The sequence below is a fragment of the Nannospalax galili genome, unplaced genomic scaffold, assembly GCF_000622305.1.
Source record: "Nannospalax galili isolate Female #2095 unplaced genomic scaffold, S.galili_v1.0 scaffold1777, whole genome shotgun sequence".
Lineage (NCBI taxonomy): Eukaryota > Metazoa > Chordata > Mammalia > Rodentia > Spalacidae > Nannospalax > Nannospalax galili.
The window spans coordinates 168319-183955 of record NW_008340128.1 but is presented as its reverse complement, the minus strand read 5'-3'; the positions used below and the strand labels follow the sequence as shown (position 1 = coordinate 183955).

The 15637-nt window shown below is 48.0% G+C and overlaps 1 pseudogene; it reads right to left on the bottom strand.

Moving 5' to 3' along the window:
- Positions 1 to 13776: 13776 nt before the first annotated feature.
- On the bottom strand, positions 13777 to 14213 carry LOC103735746 (annotated as a pseudogene).
- Between the last annotated feature and the right edge of the window lie 1424 nt (positions 14214 to 15637).

Sequence of the window (15637 nt, the reverse complement as noted above, 5' to 3'; positions counted from 1 at the left end):
TTTTCCAGGAAGGAGGTCTTCTTTTTCCAGCTGCCACATTGAAAAAAGATTTTCAACTGCAGGAGCTGAAACTTTGGATTAACTTTTTTGTATCCAGAAAATTAAATTAACCAAAGCTTCAGTCCCTGGGGCAGTCTGAGACTCAGTTTCATCTCATAAATCCAGATCTCTGAAGGCAAAAAGCAAGCTCTGTGGATTGATCCGGATGGCTCCCTCACAACCCCTTAAGCTTTCTAATATCATGATTTATTATGCTGATAAGATAATTTACCTGGAGATAGTTCATGGTAGAATAATAAATATCACATTGCAAGATCATTCCTTAGAATGGAGAAGCACCATGTCCTCTTGAAGACTTCCTAACAGCAAGGCAAACACAAGCTGATGAAGGTAATTTATCACCTTCCCCACTGTCTGGAGTGTTTGCCTAACAAGTGGGTCATGGGCTCCAGGTCAGATGACTGAGACCCTGACCCTGAGAGCAGAGGGAACCCACCCCCAGAGCCAGGTGTTAATCATCAAAGCACAGTCAGGGAAACTGGGGGCAGGAAAGAGAACTTGTGTGTGAGAGCCCTCAGAAGGATATCCCCCCTTGTAAGAGCATGTATACAGTCAGGTCACACACATCCACCCTGAATAAATAAATGCACCTCCACAGCATCTGTTTCCTAGACTTGGGGAATTACTATTGATTTACTCCTAGGCTTTGACCCCCTGGGGGCTCTTCATTAATTAAAAACCTTAGAAACAAAAGGACTTCATATTCTTTCACCATGGGATTTTCAAAACATCAAAGGACACAAAGAAGTTTCTAGAGCTCTTTGATTCTTATCCCCTACCCCCCAAGACATCCAGCATTGAAGGAGGCCAAAGGTCAGACAGGGGAGGAAGGGCCTCAGAAACAAGCAGGGTGAGATGGGAACTTCAGGGGACAGGGTACCAGCAAGTGAGCTATTAGAGGGGATTTTGAAAATACGAACTTTGGGAAGCCTCCAGCCATATCAGTGCTGCCTTGGCAGCTGGGGAGGAGGAGGATAAACTGAAATCACATTCCAAGCATGCTGTTCCTGGAGGAGAGTAAACATGTTTAGCAAAGCCAGGTTCAAAGAGGAGTCTGTGTCCTGTCCAGATGAGAGATTGCTAAGGAGCTGTGAGAGAGCTAGAGGTCAACGTGGGGTCCACACAGATTGCTGTGTACAAGTTTTTCCACAGAAATCATGTAAAGATTGCACTACAAACAATTCCAGTGAAATGTCATTGACGGTGAATGGCCTGGCAGCCCTGCTCTAAGAGAGCCTGGAGAGTCTTGCCCCAGCACACAGGGGCGTGGAATCCCCTTCCCTTGAGGGTGATAAAAGCAGAGAGCGCCACCTGCAGATTACGTTGTGCTTTGTAGGATGCCTGGTCTAGTTGACCTTGAAGATCCATAGCCTAGCCATAGTGTAGTCAGAAGGCCACATGGCCCGGACTTGAGAAATTCTCTCAAGTTCCCTTAATTGGCTGTCAGAGAAAACAGGAACCAGGTACAACCTGTAAACCAAAGTTCCCAGAACAAAAGCCTCACCGTGTTAAAAACTCTACAAGGCTGACTGACTGATAACTTCAGTCTGTAGAGAGCTGGAATGTTGTAGTCTGGAGGAGCTAAATTATCTTAGGCTGTCTTAGTCTCCTAAATAGCCCTGCTTGCCTACCTCTGTGTGACCCAACATCCTGGTGGCTGTTTGGTGAATCCATACGGAATGTGCAAACAGACCCCTGGCTTCCGCAACCCAGAGGCTGAGAACACGGTCAGAGCTCTGAGGCCCCAGCAGACGTCCCCATTTTGCTCTAACTTCCCAAGTGACGTTTCGCTCATGTGTCTGAAGAAGGCCTTTATGTTTTTTGTTCTGTCACTATAAAAACATCATGAAACTGTTACCACTTAGGAACATGGTGTTTGGGGTGACCCAAATCTGTGTTCCTGGCCCATGGTCACTCATATTTGACTCCAGAATAAACTATCTCTTTACCCCTTTAAAGTGAGGCGCGTTTTGACATTGATAAGACTTGGGATGCTGGGTCCTAGCAAAGAACTAAAAGGAGAGTCCTGACCTCAGGTGAGAACTTCCAGCTGCTCAACCCCCACCCTGTCAGCCACCCACACACTCCTGACTCACATCAGCAGTGACTTAAGGAATCACCAAGCGGTCACTAGGTGCTGATTTGTTACATGATGATAAAATGATTACAGATCTCAGAAAATCAGTGTCACATAGCTCAGAAAGCTTTACAAAGAATTTTACTAATCTCTCTTAGTCTAGCACCCCAGGAGGGTTGCTGTTGCTGTAGGATTAAAAACTTGAGTACTGGAACATGTCCTGTAAAACAAAAAGTAAAAGGGGGAGGGGGGGGGCTAGAGCACTGGATGCTCTTGCAGAGGACCCGGGTTCTATTAGCATCTACATGGAGGCATGGAGGCTAACAACAGCCGGTAATTCCAGTTCCAGAGGATCCGACACCCTCTTCTGTCCTACTTGGGCATTGCATGACTTAGGTGCACTTATACACATGCAGGCAATGCAGTCATGCACATAAAATAAATAATAAATACATAAATACAGAAATCAAAAGATAAAGCAGGGGCCTAGAAATGTGGCTCCACTGGTCAAGTGCTTACCTAGCATACATGAAGCCCTGTGTTCAATCCTCAGTACTGCATAAATCAGGCATGGTGGCATGCACCCATGATCTCATCACTAAGAAGGTAGAGGCAGGAGCATTCAGTGTTGGAGCAGGAAAGATGATGGCTCAGCAGGTAAAAGCGTTTGCCACCAAGCCTGACCACCTGAGCTCTACCCTCAGGACTCACAAGGAGGAGGAAGAGGCCCAAGCCCTTGCAAGTTGTCTCTGATCTTCACACATGTGCCATGGTATATGCGGCCCCACACAGTAAATAAATTAAAATGTAATAAAAATATAACTTCAAGGACATCCTCAGCTACACATGGAGTTCAAGGGCAGCCTAGACTACATAAAAGTCTGATAAAAATAAAGAGATAGAGGAAGCATAAAACACAAAGAGAGACTAAGAAAGATAGACAGGCTGGGGATATGGCTTAGTGGGTGGAGCACTTCCCAGGATAGTTTGAGGATCTGTGTTCAAATCCCCAGAACCCATGTAAAGCCAGGCCCTGTAAAGTGCTTCTGTAACGGCAGCACCCCTATGGTGAGGTGAGGGACCAAGACTGGGAGCGTCCAGGCCAGCTAGCCTGGCATATGGAGCAGTCGTGATCAAGGTGGAAGGTGAGGGCCAACACCCAAGGTCACTGCCTGATCTCCACATTCACACACCATGGCGCATGTGTGCCCACACTCACACTCATACATGAATACACATAGATTTATTAAAAAATTGATTATTTTTATTTTATGTGTATGAGTGTATTGCCTGCATGTGTGTAAGTGTACCCATGTCATGCAATGCCCTCAAGAAGTCAGAAGAGGGCATCAGATTTTCCTAGAACTGCAGTTACAGGTGGTTGTTAGCTGCCATGTGGGTGCTGGGAATTGAACCTGAGTCCTCTACAAGAGCAGCCAGTGGTCTTAAGTGCTGAGCCGCCTCTCCAGCCCCTAGAAAATTTATTTTTAAAAAGATTGAGCCTGCTGCTAGGAGTCCTGGTCTCGTTCCTGCCATTACTGGCAGGTTAACCAGGCCGAGTGGCTTCATTGCTGGGCATGCTGGTTCCAGACCTTGATAAATAAGGACATGCTGTTAATCGCTCCTCCAGGTTCCTTTCAGTAAGTAAGCCGCTCTCAATTGTGAAAGCTGTCAGGACTGGCATTCACCTACGCACAAAGCCTTTGCAGTAGTTAACGCCTATGATTTATATTTTATTTTTATTTTTTACTGTGATGCTGGGGTTCAGACCAGAGCCTGGCATATGGCAGGAAAGTGCTGTACCCCTGAGCACCTCCAGTCCTGTGACGGTTTAGTTTTTAGACGCTCACATTACCCAGTCTTTGTCAGTGCTCTCATCTTGCCTCTATTCCTGTGTCCTCACTTTTCCCTGAGCTAAGGGCTCTGGAACACCCCATCCCTCACACAGAGGTGGACCTGCTACCACCCCTACCCCGGCTTCCACCACTTAGCTCAGGCCAGTCACCGGCTAGTGGCTTGGGCCAAGTTGCCTAAGCTTTCTGTCCCTTCTCATTTATGCAATATAAGCAGCAATCTCAGCTCCCCCTCTTCTAAGCTCATTCATTCTGCCAGTCTACACCTCCTAAGTCCCTACGCTGTATCACCCACACAGTAGGTTCTGGAACACAGCACTGGATGAACCATGCATAGCACTGCCCACAGAGCTCATATTCTCTGGGAGGCAGTCCATGCAGGCTCTTTATTAAGGTGAATGGGTGACGTGCCCTATGTGAAGTGAGGTAGAGGGTGAGAGTGTCCAGGTCGGGACTAGCAAGGGCTGGTGACGTCTATGCATCTGGCTCCCTGGGGAACAGCTGGAGAAGCTGGGGAAGTCAGGCCACCGTCAGCAAGAAGGCCCTGGGCCTGGCAGACACCCTGACATCTCCATGCTGAACAGCTTAGGCAGGTAGACCTAAGCCTTAGGACAGTGCTCGGACTTTAAAGGGATGGAAGTCCGAGTGACTTGCTCAGCTGAGACATACTAACTTGTTACTCTTCAAAAGAGGATTAGAGAACTTGGCCAAATCTTAAGATGTAGTTTACTAGAGACAGTCCAAACCCCTCGCCTATCAGCTATACTTAAACCACTGGCTTGCCAAGCAACTCAGAAAATTGCTTCACCCCTAGGGCTTCACTGTCACATTTGTGGGAGAAGGAACGGTATTTAGTCTGTAACTCCTAACCTCGAGCCTCTGACCTCCAGAGAGTCCTTAATGAAAACAATCCTAGAGGCACAGGTCTGTGATACCAGCTGCTTGTCTGGAGTTGAGGCAGGAGGCCCAGGGATGTAAAGTCAGAGGTAGAGTGCTTAACCAGCATGCAAAAGGCCCTGGGTCCTGGGTTTGAGCTCTAGTGGTGTGAAGAAGAAGGTGGGGGGGGGGAGAGGAAAAGGGAGGAGGGGAGAGGAGAAGAGGGGGGCCTTATTACCCCTAAGCCCCTCGGTGAGCAAAAAACACGTCACAAGTTCCTCGAGGCCTCGCGAAGGGATGATGGCTGGGGTACTGGGGATCGTCTGGAAGGAGCTGGCCCTTACGTGCAGGTCGATGCTTGTGTGTGAACTGGGCAGGAGGAGGAGAAAAAGGTGAATCTGCACGTGGGTTGTGATGTAGACGCTGCTTCCCCTGTTGCTCCTGTTGCCTCTAAACAAATGTTCTTTTTCCTTAACGGGAATTTTAGACCATCTCTGGGAAGTACTGCCCTTCCGAGGAGGTATGTGTAGGAGTGTGCATATGCACCATGGATATAGAAATTTGTTGTTGGGACTGGAGAGATGGCTCAGCAGTTAAGAGCACTGGCTGCCCTTCCAGAGGACCTGGGTTTGATTATCAGCACCGACATGGTGACTAACAATCATCTGTAACTCCAGTTCCAGGAATCTGAAGCCCTTTTCTGGCCTCTGCGGGCACTGCACAATATGGGTGCAGATAGATACATGTAAGTAAAACATTCATAACACATAAAATAAAAATAACTAATTCTTTTTTTAGAAAGTAACATTGTAGTGGTGCATGCCTTTAATCCCAGCACTGAAAGGCAAGAGGTAGAGTTCAAGGCCAGCCTGGTCTACATAGAGTTCCAGACCAGCTAGGGCTACATAGTGAGACCCTGTCTCAAAAAGAAATAAAATAAAGTAATATTTTCACCTGTTCTTTGGAAATGTCAGGTGTGTATACAGTCTATTTTGACAATATCCACCCTACTGCCTCCTTGCGATTCCCCATCTCTCTCCCAACTTCATGTCCTCTATTATTGTTATTAACCCCCTGAGTCCAATGAATGCTGACCTTGCACATGGGTATGGGACCATCCTCTGGGGCATGGACAATCTACAAGTGGTCACATCCCCAAAGAGAAGTGACTCTTGACCCCTCAGCAGCCATCAATTGCCAATAACTCCTCCAACAGGGGCCTCAGAAGCCCCTCCCCCATCCATGCTGGAATTTTGACTGCCTTGATCTTGTGGAGGTCCTGTGCAGATCACCACAGCTGCTGTGAGTTGATGTGTGCAACAGGTGGGTCTTGTCCAGAAGACACCACATCGCAGTTCTCCTCCCTGTCCTCTGGCTCTTGCGTTCTTTCTGCCCCTCTTCCTTGGTCAGGCACCGAGTGGGAGAGACATGTTCTCAGTGGGGCAGCGGGGTTGAGAGGGCAGACCAAGAGCAGGCTCGGGCATAGTAGCACCTGTGGGAGACCCTCCCAGCATCTCTGGACTTACAGAAGGGGACATGGACGACGGTCAGCACCAGGGTCACACATGACAGAAGAACGGCGTGTAAGGGCTCAGGTGTGCCCCGTTTGTTGTTTGGGACTGGAATCATATGAGCACTCTGTCAACACTGGTACCTTATGATCTTCAGCTGCAGAGTTGAAGCCATGAGACTAAACTTGGAGAAGTGTCTTTCCGCCCTCTCTACGTCAACTGAGGTTGCTGCCCTTCCAGAAACGGTTTTGCTTGAGGGGACTTTGATCCCGGGGCTGAGGAGCAGTGACGGCTGAGTGACAGCTCAGGAGGGATGCAGCTTTCTACAGCTAGTGGAGTCCACAGAGGACAAGAAAAGGGATCATCTGACCTCACCCACCTTCTCAGCTCTCCTGACAGGGAGGCCGAGGGCCTGGGGGAGAGATCTGCAGAGCTCAGAGCCCCACCAGTGCCAGGCAGTGACAAGACCTGCTCAGTAGGGGAACCTGGCTTCAATGCAGTGGGGAATCAGGGGACATGGCCTGGTCTTGGGGACACTGCCACCTGAATTTGTGTCTGTCATCTGACCTCACCCACCTTCTCAGCTCTCCTGACAGGGAGGCCGAGGGCCGGGAGGAGAGATCTGCAGAGCTCAGAGCCCCACCAGTGCCAGGCAGTGACAAGGCCTGCTTAGTAGGGGAACCTGGCTTCAATGCAGTGGGGAATCAGGGGGACATGGCCTGGTCTTGGGGACACTGCCACCTGAATTTGTGTCTACTGGAAGACACTGAAGGCCAGATCCTCTGTCACTGACATGGTACTTCTTTTGGAAACTTTTCAGAGCCATTTCTGTGGCAGAGTTCGCCTCCAGCCAGGCTTCTTGAAGGAGTTTTTCTTTATTTCCTTCAACACCAGACTGGTAAGACAGGAGATCTAATCGGAGCAGTTTAAGTCACAGTAAAGGAAACCAGAAGAGACTCTCAGTGAAGGAAGACAATGATTCACCTTTGAGGTTGAGTCTGGGGATGGAGGCTTCTGTTTCAAGGGCGGGGCTGGGTGAGATCAACAGACACAAACCTTACATACCACTGCACTCATGGAGCCCTGGGGTGGAATGGGAAGAGTGGCTCATTCGCCGACCAGCCCCAGACCAGGGAGGTCCACAGAGGTGCCAGTCAGAGAACCTTGTTCACGCTTGAACTAGGGGAACCCAGTGCATCTGACCTTCCCTTCCCCACCTTTCCGTGTTAGATTGTTTGCCCAACATTATTCATCAACGAACAATCTATGTAGTAGCAGGCCTTCGAGATTCTTCCTATTTTTTTTCTTCTTTTAATAAACTTTCTAAAGATCTGTATTTGGGGACACCCCACCCTCCAAACAGCATACCTTGCATACAAGAAATGTCAGCACAGTGGTTATAAACACTGGGTCTGAGTCCCACACAACTGAAGTTCTTCTCTCTGCCATAGGGTCAGGTGAGGCCACTGGACCCTCAAGACGCTAAAATCCGAACTTCTGCCCCACAGCTAGTTGGGAATGAGGGGTGAGGTCCTCTTCTTCTTTTTGTTAATGTGTATATGTTTGTCTGTGTGGGTATGTGCACATGCATTCAAGCCCCTGGAAGCCGAAAGAGGGAATCAGGTCCCCTGGAACTGGAGTTACAGATGGTTGTGAGCTGCCCAGAGTGGGCGCTGGGAACTGAACCTGCATCCTCTGCAAGAGCAGCCAGTGCTTTTAACCAATGAGCCGTCTGTCTCTTCAGCCCTGAGATCCTCTTCTAAGCAATTATCTTTTCTTTTCTCTTTCTTCCTCTCCCTCCCTCCCTCCCTCCCTCCCTTCCCTTTCTTTCTTGTTACTGTTTTTTTTTGCTTTTTTGTGAGACAAGTTCTTACGTAGCCCAGACTGGACTTGAACTCACTAAGGATGTAGTAAAGAATGACCCTCAACTCCAGATCCTCCTACCTCCATCTCCAAAATGCCGAGACTAGAAGTGTGTGTCACTGTGTCCGGATGTCTAAGCAGCATTTCTAGAGGGGATCCACGGACCCCTGAGTCAGGATGCCCAGGAGTTCTAAGCTGCCCATGAATTTACATTTTTAATGACCCCTTTAAGTGATTTCTAAATAAAATCAGTAATCCAATGAAACAATTAAGCAGTGCCCACACATACCTCGAGGATGTAGTTTTTATGAAAGTGAACAGCTTTCAACTCCAAATAGCAGAGGGAGTGGGTGGGTTGGGGGTGCAGCTGCTATGAGGAGAAAAGGGTGGTCGCCATGGAGAAAGTGACTTTCAACGAACTGTTGCGAACAATAACACTTGCCTGTGAAACGAGAGAAGACGGAGAGGAGTTAGGTACCCCTCGCCCCACAACCCATCTTCCCTCCCCTGGCACAGCTAGGATTGCTAGACTCTGTTTCAGAGAATAGACTTGAAATTGGGGAAACCTTAAAAATTGTGTTCAGCCTACAAACAGCAGACTTGTTATTTTATCATCCGAAGTCAGCGAGGTCTATAAAATCTTCCTCCAGCCCCACATGCAGGCGGAGCACCCTGCACCGATGTCCAGTACCATGGTCCCCAGGACCTGTGAATATGTGATGTTTCATGGCGAAAGGAACTTTGCAAGAGTAGTTGGGACGATGGAACTTACAATAGGGATATGATTGTGAGCCCTGGATTATAGGGGTGAGCCCACCCTGGCCACCTGAGCCCCGAAGGGCAGAGCGCCATCTCCAGCTGGAGTCCCAAGAGGCTGCAGCTGAAAATGTGGGAGGGGTGTGGCACGAGAGGGACTCACCTGCTGCTGCTGGTGGGGATCGCTGCAAAGGGATATGGGCAGCCAAAGGGGAGACACGCTCCAGGAACTGGGTTCCTCTGAATGGCATGTTTTTCAGCTCTACATGTGTGGTCATTGTGGTGTGCTGTGGAGGTATGCATATCATACGCACCCAGGGGTTGACAGTGACAGTTCATCGGCAATCAGGGGAAGCCCAAAGTCCCCATCTAGACATCTGCTCAGCCTAGCGGCCTCACCTGGAATACTCAGGTAAAAACTAACTTGTGGGTGGTCACTCCAGAGTCAAGTCCAGCCCCACCTGCTGGACCATGGAGACTAAAGAAACTCCATGATGCTTCTGGGGGAGGCTAAGATCAGAGGAGGGACAGCAGGGATGAAGATCGACTGGGCGGCTCCTTGAGACTGGATCTGCAGTGCAGAACTGTTCCAGCTCAGACTGGAGTTCATTTTAGGAGGGGAAGCTGACCCAGAGTGGGCGTGGTCAGCTCTGAAGCTGCCTTTTCCCCACTGACTGAGGTCTCGTCTTTGCCCGCATTGGCTGGCTGTGGTTGTCGCTCTCCTTGTCCAACCCTGAGCATTTAGGAAGGAGAAGATACAAAAGAATTTTCTTGTCAAACTCCTCTTTGTACAGCTGAGCATCCGCTTCCTGTTAGTGATTCCAGAAAGATTTGCCCCTGGAGTCAAAGGACGACCTTTTGATATTGGACCTTTGTGGCACTTTAAGGGTTTTTTTCTTTTGTTAAATTACAGTTATTTATTTTTGTTGGGGCTGGTGTACATTTGTGCCACCGCACATGTGGAGGTCAGAGGACAACTTGCAGGAATTGGTTCTCTTTATCCTCCACTGGCCTCAGGTAGTCAGGCTTGGTGATAATCGCCTTTGCCTGCTGACCCATCTCAGTAGCCTCTTTGTGTCACCTTACATTGTGCGCAGGGGTCTAGGGCACCTCCGAGAGCTTGTGAAAAGCTAAAGCTGGTTTTTCATGTTTCTCTAGGAATTGTGGAATTGCTGTTTTGTTTTGTTTGAGACAGAGTCTTGCTTTGCAGCCCAGGCTGGCCTCAAACTCACTGTGTAGCCCAGGCCAGCTCGCAATCCTGCTTCAGCATTTCCTGACAGCACCACCATACCCAGCTTGATACTGTTTTAAGGCATCGTGAAAACAAAGAGCAGTGATTCACAAAATGAAAACGCCTTGTGTTGTTTTATGCTACAATGCTAATCTTTTGTATTACACTGGCGAGTAAACTGCCTGACTTTCTGGTACGATGTCACAGCTGCGAATTCCTCTGAGACTCATACTGACCATTTCAAATCGCTATAACGTTAGCAGACTGAAGTTTCTTTAAAACGAATCTTCACACATAACAATCTGAGACCCTTAATGACTCAAGAAACTCCACCCCATTTGTCATTGCTGTCAGCGGAACACAAACGTTGTGACAGCATCGGTCACAGCAGCAGAAGCAATGTTTTCTGTTGGAGACAGGACAGATACGGTAACAGTTACTATAAGGATGAATTATACATGCTAGTATTTAATGGCTCATTCACCAGCATAGCTCATCCAGGACGTTCAGACCCAGGCACCACTGAGACGGTGTGGGTGTCTTTGCTACTCTGTCCTCTGCCAACTTTCAGCCATTTCAAATGGCAGCTCTTCAAAACCAGGTGTGGTGGTGCATGCCTTTAATCCCAGCACTCGGAGGCAGAGGCAGAGTCAGGCGGATCTCTGAGTTCGAGGCCAGCCTAGTCTACATAGAGAGTTCAGGGCTACAGGGAGACCCTGTCTCAAAAGACTAAAAAATGACAGCTTTTCATATACTGTTTGCTGTTGTGAAGGTAGGTTTTTGGACTTTTTTGAAGCTTAGGAGAATTTTATTCGAATTCTAAGGAAAATCCTTGGGCAGGTGAGTTGGTCATGTTGCTAGTTGCCTCGCTAGGAGGAGGATGGAGGGAGAAGGAAAGAAAGCGTGAGGCCCAGCAGGTTCAGAGCCTGCGTGGAGGTCAGACACGTGGCTGACTGGCGGTCACACGGCTGGGAGAAGGGAACTTTAGAGAAAAAGTAAAGAAATACAAGGTGCTAGGGGCAGCCCAAAGCCTTAGAGGAAGCATGTTTAGAAAAGGAGTATGAAGAAAAGGAGAGATTACACGTTTCTGAAGAGTTCAGAAAAGCCGGCAGACTTACAGAGACCTGCATGTCCATGGCAGGCTCCAGAAGCTCTGCCGTGAAGGTAAAGATACAATGATGAAATAGGTTTATTAGTTTGTTAGCTAGCTGGACCTTTTCAAATATATGTGTACTGCGTCTGTCTTTAAACACACACAGGCACACACACACACACAGACACACACACACAGAGACACATACATACAGAGCAATTATAACACACACACACACACACAGGCCCACACACACAGACACACACACACACAGAGACACATACATACAGAGCAATTACTACTGAGTTGTTTCTTCTCTTTTTTTGAAACAGTGTCTCAGCTTGCTTGGACTCACTGTGTAGACCAAGGCTAGCTTTGAATCTACCTCCCTCAGCCTCCCAAGTGCTGGGATTAAAGGCTTGTGGCATGTGGCACCATGCTTGACTTATTACTGAGTTTTATAAATAGTAAACTTGTTAAATTGGCTTCAGTAAATGACATTTGGACTTACAGACGCGTTGGGCCAAGCATTCAGACTACTAAAATGTTAATTTAGGGACTGGAGAGATGACTTAGCAGTTAAGAGCACCGGCTGCTCTTGCAGAGGATCCAGGTTCAGTTCCTAGCACTCACATGGCAGCTAACAACCACCTGTAACTCCAGTTCCAGGGGATATAATGCTGTCTTCTAACTGCCTCCCATTTGTGCACAGGGGTGCACTTACATACATGCAGGCAAAACACTCATACACATAAAATAAAAATAAATAACCCCCCAAAATGTTTTAAATGTTGAGTTGGGGAGCTACCTCTAATGGGGGCACTCTGACTTGCATGCAGAGAGGTCAAGGATGGCCAGTTAGGCATCTCACACATGGCTAATGAGTTCAAGATGAAAGAGGCACAGTCTTGGAGAGAGGAAGTGGCTTGGTGGAGGAGCCTTTGTTGAGTCCAGGAACTCTTAAGGGGCCTTCCCAGAAGTCCCCTCCCCTTCCCCAGCAGAAGTGCGGAAACCGCAGCCGCCCCTGCTGCATCTGTCGGCCCCTGGAACAATGACCAAAGAATCAGAATTTCCCCAGGAATCCCATGTTCGGGAAGGGAAAGGTTGAGGCCCCTCTGCCAGCCAGAGAAGCCTGGTTCTCAGAAGAGATTTCACACAGTTCTCACAGTGTGAACATCTCCAGGTCCTTGTTTCGTCTTTTCTATAAAGTTGTAGCACTGTCATCGAAATGGCAGAGAGAAATGTTGGGATCAGGCTGTGCCTTGCTTCAAGTTGCTCCTATTGCATGAAACTTTCTGTGCCTTGTCCTGAGACACTCTGTTTTATGAGCAACTTTGACTTCATTTTGAGTACAAACTGATCACCTGGTATGCATGGCAAGGGACCAACAGGCAGAGGGCTTTTGACTATACCAGAGGCCTACTCAGATTAAGCCAGTGCTCTTGGGGCTTGACTCTGCTGAGGTGTCTCCAGCGGACTTCCAAGACATTCACTATCTGGCCCATTCCCCCAAATCTCAGAGACCCTCTTTACATTCCTATCAACGTCCCACTGCCTCACAGTTGAGCCTCTTTGAGCTCTGTTCTGGCCTCTTTTAATTTTACTTTTTTTTTTTTGGTCTTTTTAGACAGAGTCTTCCTGTAGGCCCAGCTATTCTGGAACTCACTATGTAGACCAGGCTGGCCTTGAACTCACAGAGATCCACCTGCCTCTGCCTCCTGAGTGCTGGGATTAAAGGCGTGCGCCACCACGCCCGGCCTTTGATTTTACCTTTTATTTTTACTTTTTTTATGTTATGTGTATGCGTGTATTGCCTGTATGTAGGTAAGTGCACCAGTGACGTGCAATGCCCGTGGAGGTCGGAAGAGGCTGTCGGATCCCCTGAGCCTGGAGTTACGGCAGTTGTTAGCTGCCACATGGGTGCTGGGATTCAAACCTGGGTCTTCTTCAAGAACGACCAGTGTTTTTAAGGGCTGAGCCATCTCTCCAGCCTCTGTTCTGGCCTTTTTTTTTTTTATGATGCAGCCCAGATACAGCAAGTTTAATGTCTCTGCTGTTCACAGAATCAACACCCTTCCCTCCTCATCCCCACCCGGATACTTTATACCTCTAGGAAATTTGACTCTCATAGTGAGTAAAAAGGATGGGCTCACACATCTTCATAGGTCTTTTTAAAAAGGGTGCTGACATTTAAAGGGTGTCCTAATGGAAAGGTGAGGGTTAGGGTGAGAGGCTGTGCATGTTTTCCTCTGTGCAGAGCCCAACCAAGGCCAATTCATTTAGGATGCCCAATGACTGTGGGAATTCCCACAGGGTCAAGGAAGCAAACCCAAGTGAACATGCTGGATTGAAAAAAAAATCTAGAAACCCTTGAGGAGAGCTTCACACTGAAAAGGGAAAGTCTAGGAGGGGGACTGGAGGGCCAGTCTGATCTCTGCTGCGGTGCTGCGAGGGGCTTAGGAGTTCAGCCAAGGATGCCGGAGTCGCTCGGCCGCAGTGGCTCTCTTCTCAGGGATGAGCTCCGACATGGGCAGTAAGAAATCTGTGAAGCCAGCTGCCTCTTCCTGAGACCACTCATACTTCTCCACTAGAACTCAAAAAGGCCCCAAGGTTTCAGCTTGCTGGTGTGCTTCAGGTCACCTTTTTTGGTGAAAAATTCCTTAGAATATTTTCCTGTTACAATGAGCTTGCTAGGAACCTTTCCCAGAAGTTCTATGATCAACGCAATGTGATCTTCACCTTGTGGATAATCCTCCCCTGAATGAGGGTCAAACAAATAGTCGTCTGGGGCTAGTTCAAAGGCCATGCATGTGGTGCTCCAGATGTCAGCAGGGGTGTTGTGGCCCGATCCTATTAGAACTTCCAGAGACCGGTACTGCCTGGTTTGGATATCTTCCGTGAAATGCGTTTCCAAGATCAGCAATCTTCACTTTCAGTTTTTCTGCATTTTTTGGCTAAAGGGGATTAATAAGAAAATTTCCAGCAGTGAATTTTCCTTTGGTGTCCAGGGGCCCCATCGGCTCCTGCTCCTGCTCCTCTGCCAGGGGATCTCTGCCCTAACGCTTTCTTGAAGCTGGCTGATGTCCTGCATTGAGTGGGTGGTCTACAGATGAGGAAGACTGGCATACCATGGTCTCTGACACCTCAGAGGTCACAGGTGTAAATGAGTCTGTTTCTTGAGCCGCGCTGCTGTCTCCATTTTGGGAGTTTAAGAAACTAGCTTTCTGCTTCAAATTTTGGACACCACAGTCATTAGCATTATGGAGATCCTCTTTAAGCCTCAGTGTTTCATTATTACTGTTCTCATTGTAATTAACGATTTCAATTACTCCATTGTAATCTTTTGAAGCCATTCTGTAATATATAATCATAATAAATCGTTAAGATAGTATAATGAATTTTATGTACCTTTTATCACAAGTGAAAAAATAAGTACCTGGGGCCAGCTTCTTTCCTGGGTAAGATTGGCCGCTCGCCCACTGCACCTTGATTCCCCCAGCCTCGTTCACCCTTCGGGCTCCCTCACCCATCTCTCCTCCTAGCACGAGCAGTGGCCCATTTCTTCTCTTGGCACCCCAGAGCTTTGGACTGCCCTCTTGGCCCAGACTCCCCCTGCTTCCTGACCCTTTGCACCCAGACCAACCCAATTACTAGGTCTAGTCTCCAGGAGCCCACAAGGCCTGTCCCTTCCCCTACCTCGTCTTTGCATGCCTGAGACAAGCCTTCATCCCAGACCAGACCAACCCCCACCTTCCTGAGGCCAGCATCATTCCTGGAGAGATCCAGACCTTAGGAGAAAGCCTGAGGGCATCTGAATCTCATCCAACTTGTGAGACTGTGGGAACTCCTGAGCAGCAGGATGAAAGCCATCTGGCCCCTCCAGTATAAAATCAAAGGAGAGAGCCTGAAGCCTAGACCAACTACCTCTTCATGCCCAACAAGTAAACCACAAAGGCACATAAAGATTACAAAAAGCAGACCTAAATTCAGCAAAGGAAGGCTTGAGTCTCACACAAGTATCAGAAACTACAAAAGAAATCTACATGTTAAAGTCACAGCAAAAAAATAACATGAAAAACCCAAATAATATATCCCCACCAAGTACCAACAGTCCTATAGAGGAGTACAATGAGAATGCCCTAGAGCTAACACAGGACATGGAATTCAAAAGAACAATTATAAATATGATAAAAGAATTCAGTGAATTTAAAGTACATACAAAGAAATCAAAGAACTGAAAGAAGATAGGAACAGGGCTGGAGAGATGGCTCAGCAGTTAAGAACACTGGTTGTTCTTGCAGAAGACCTGGGTTTGAA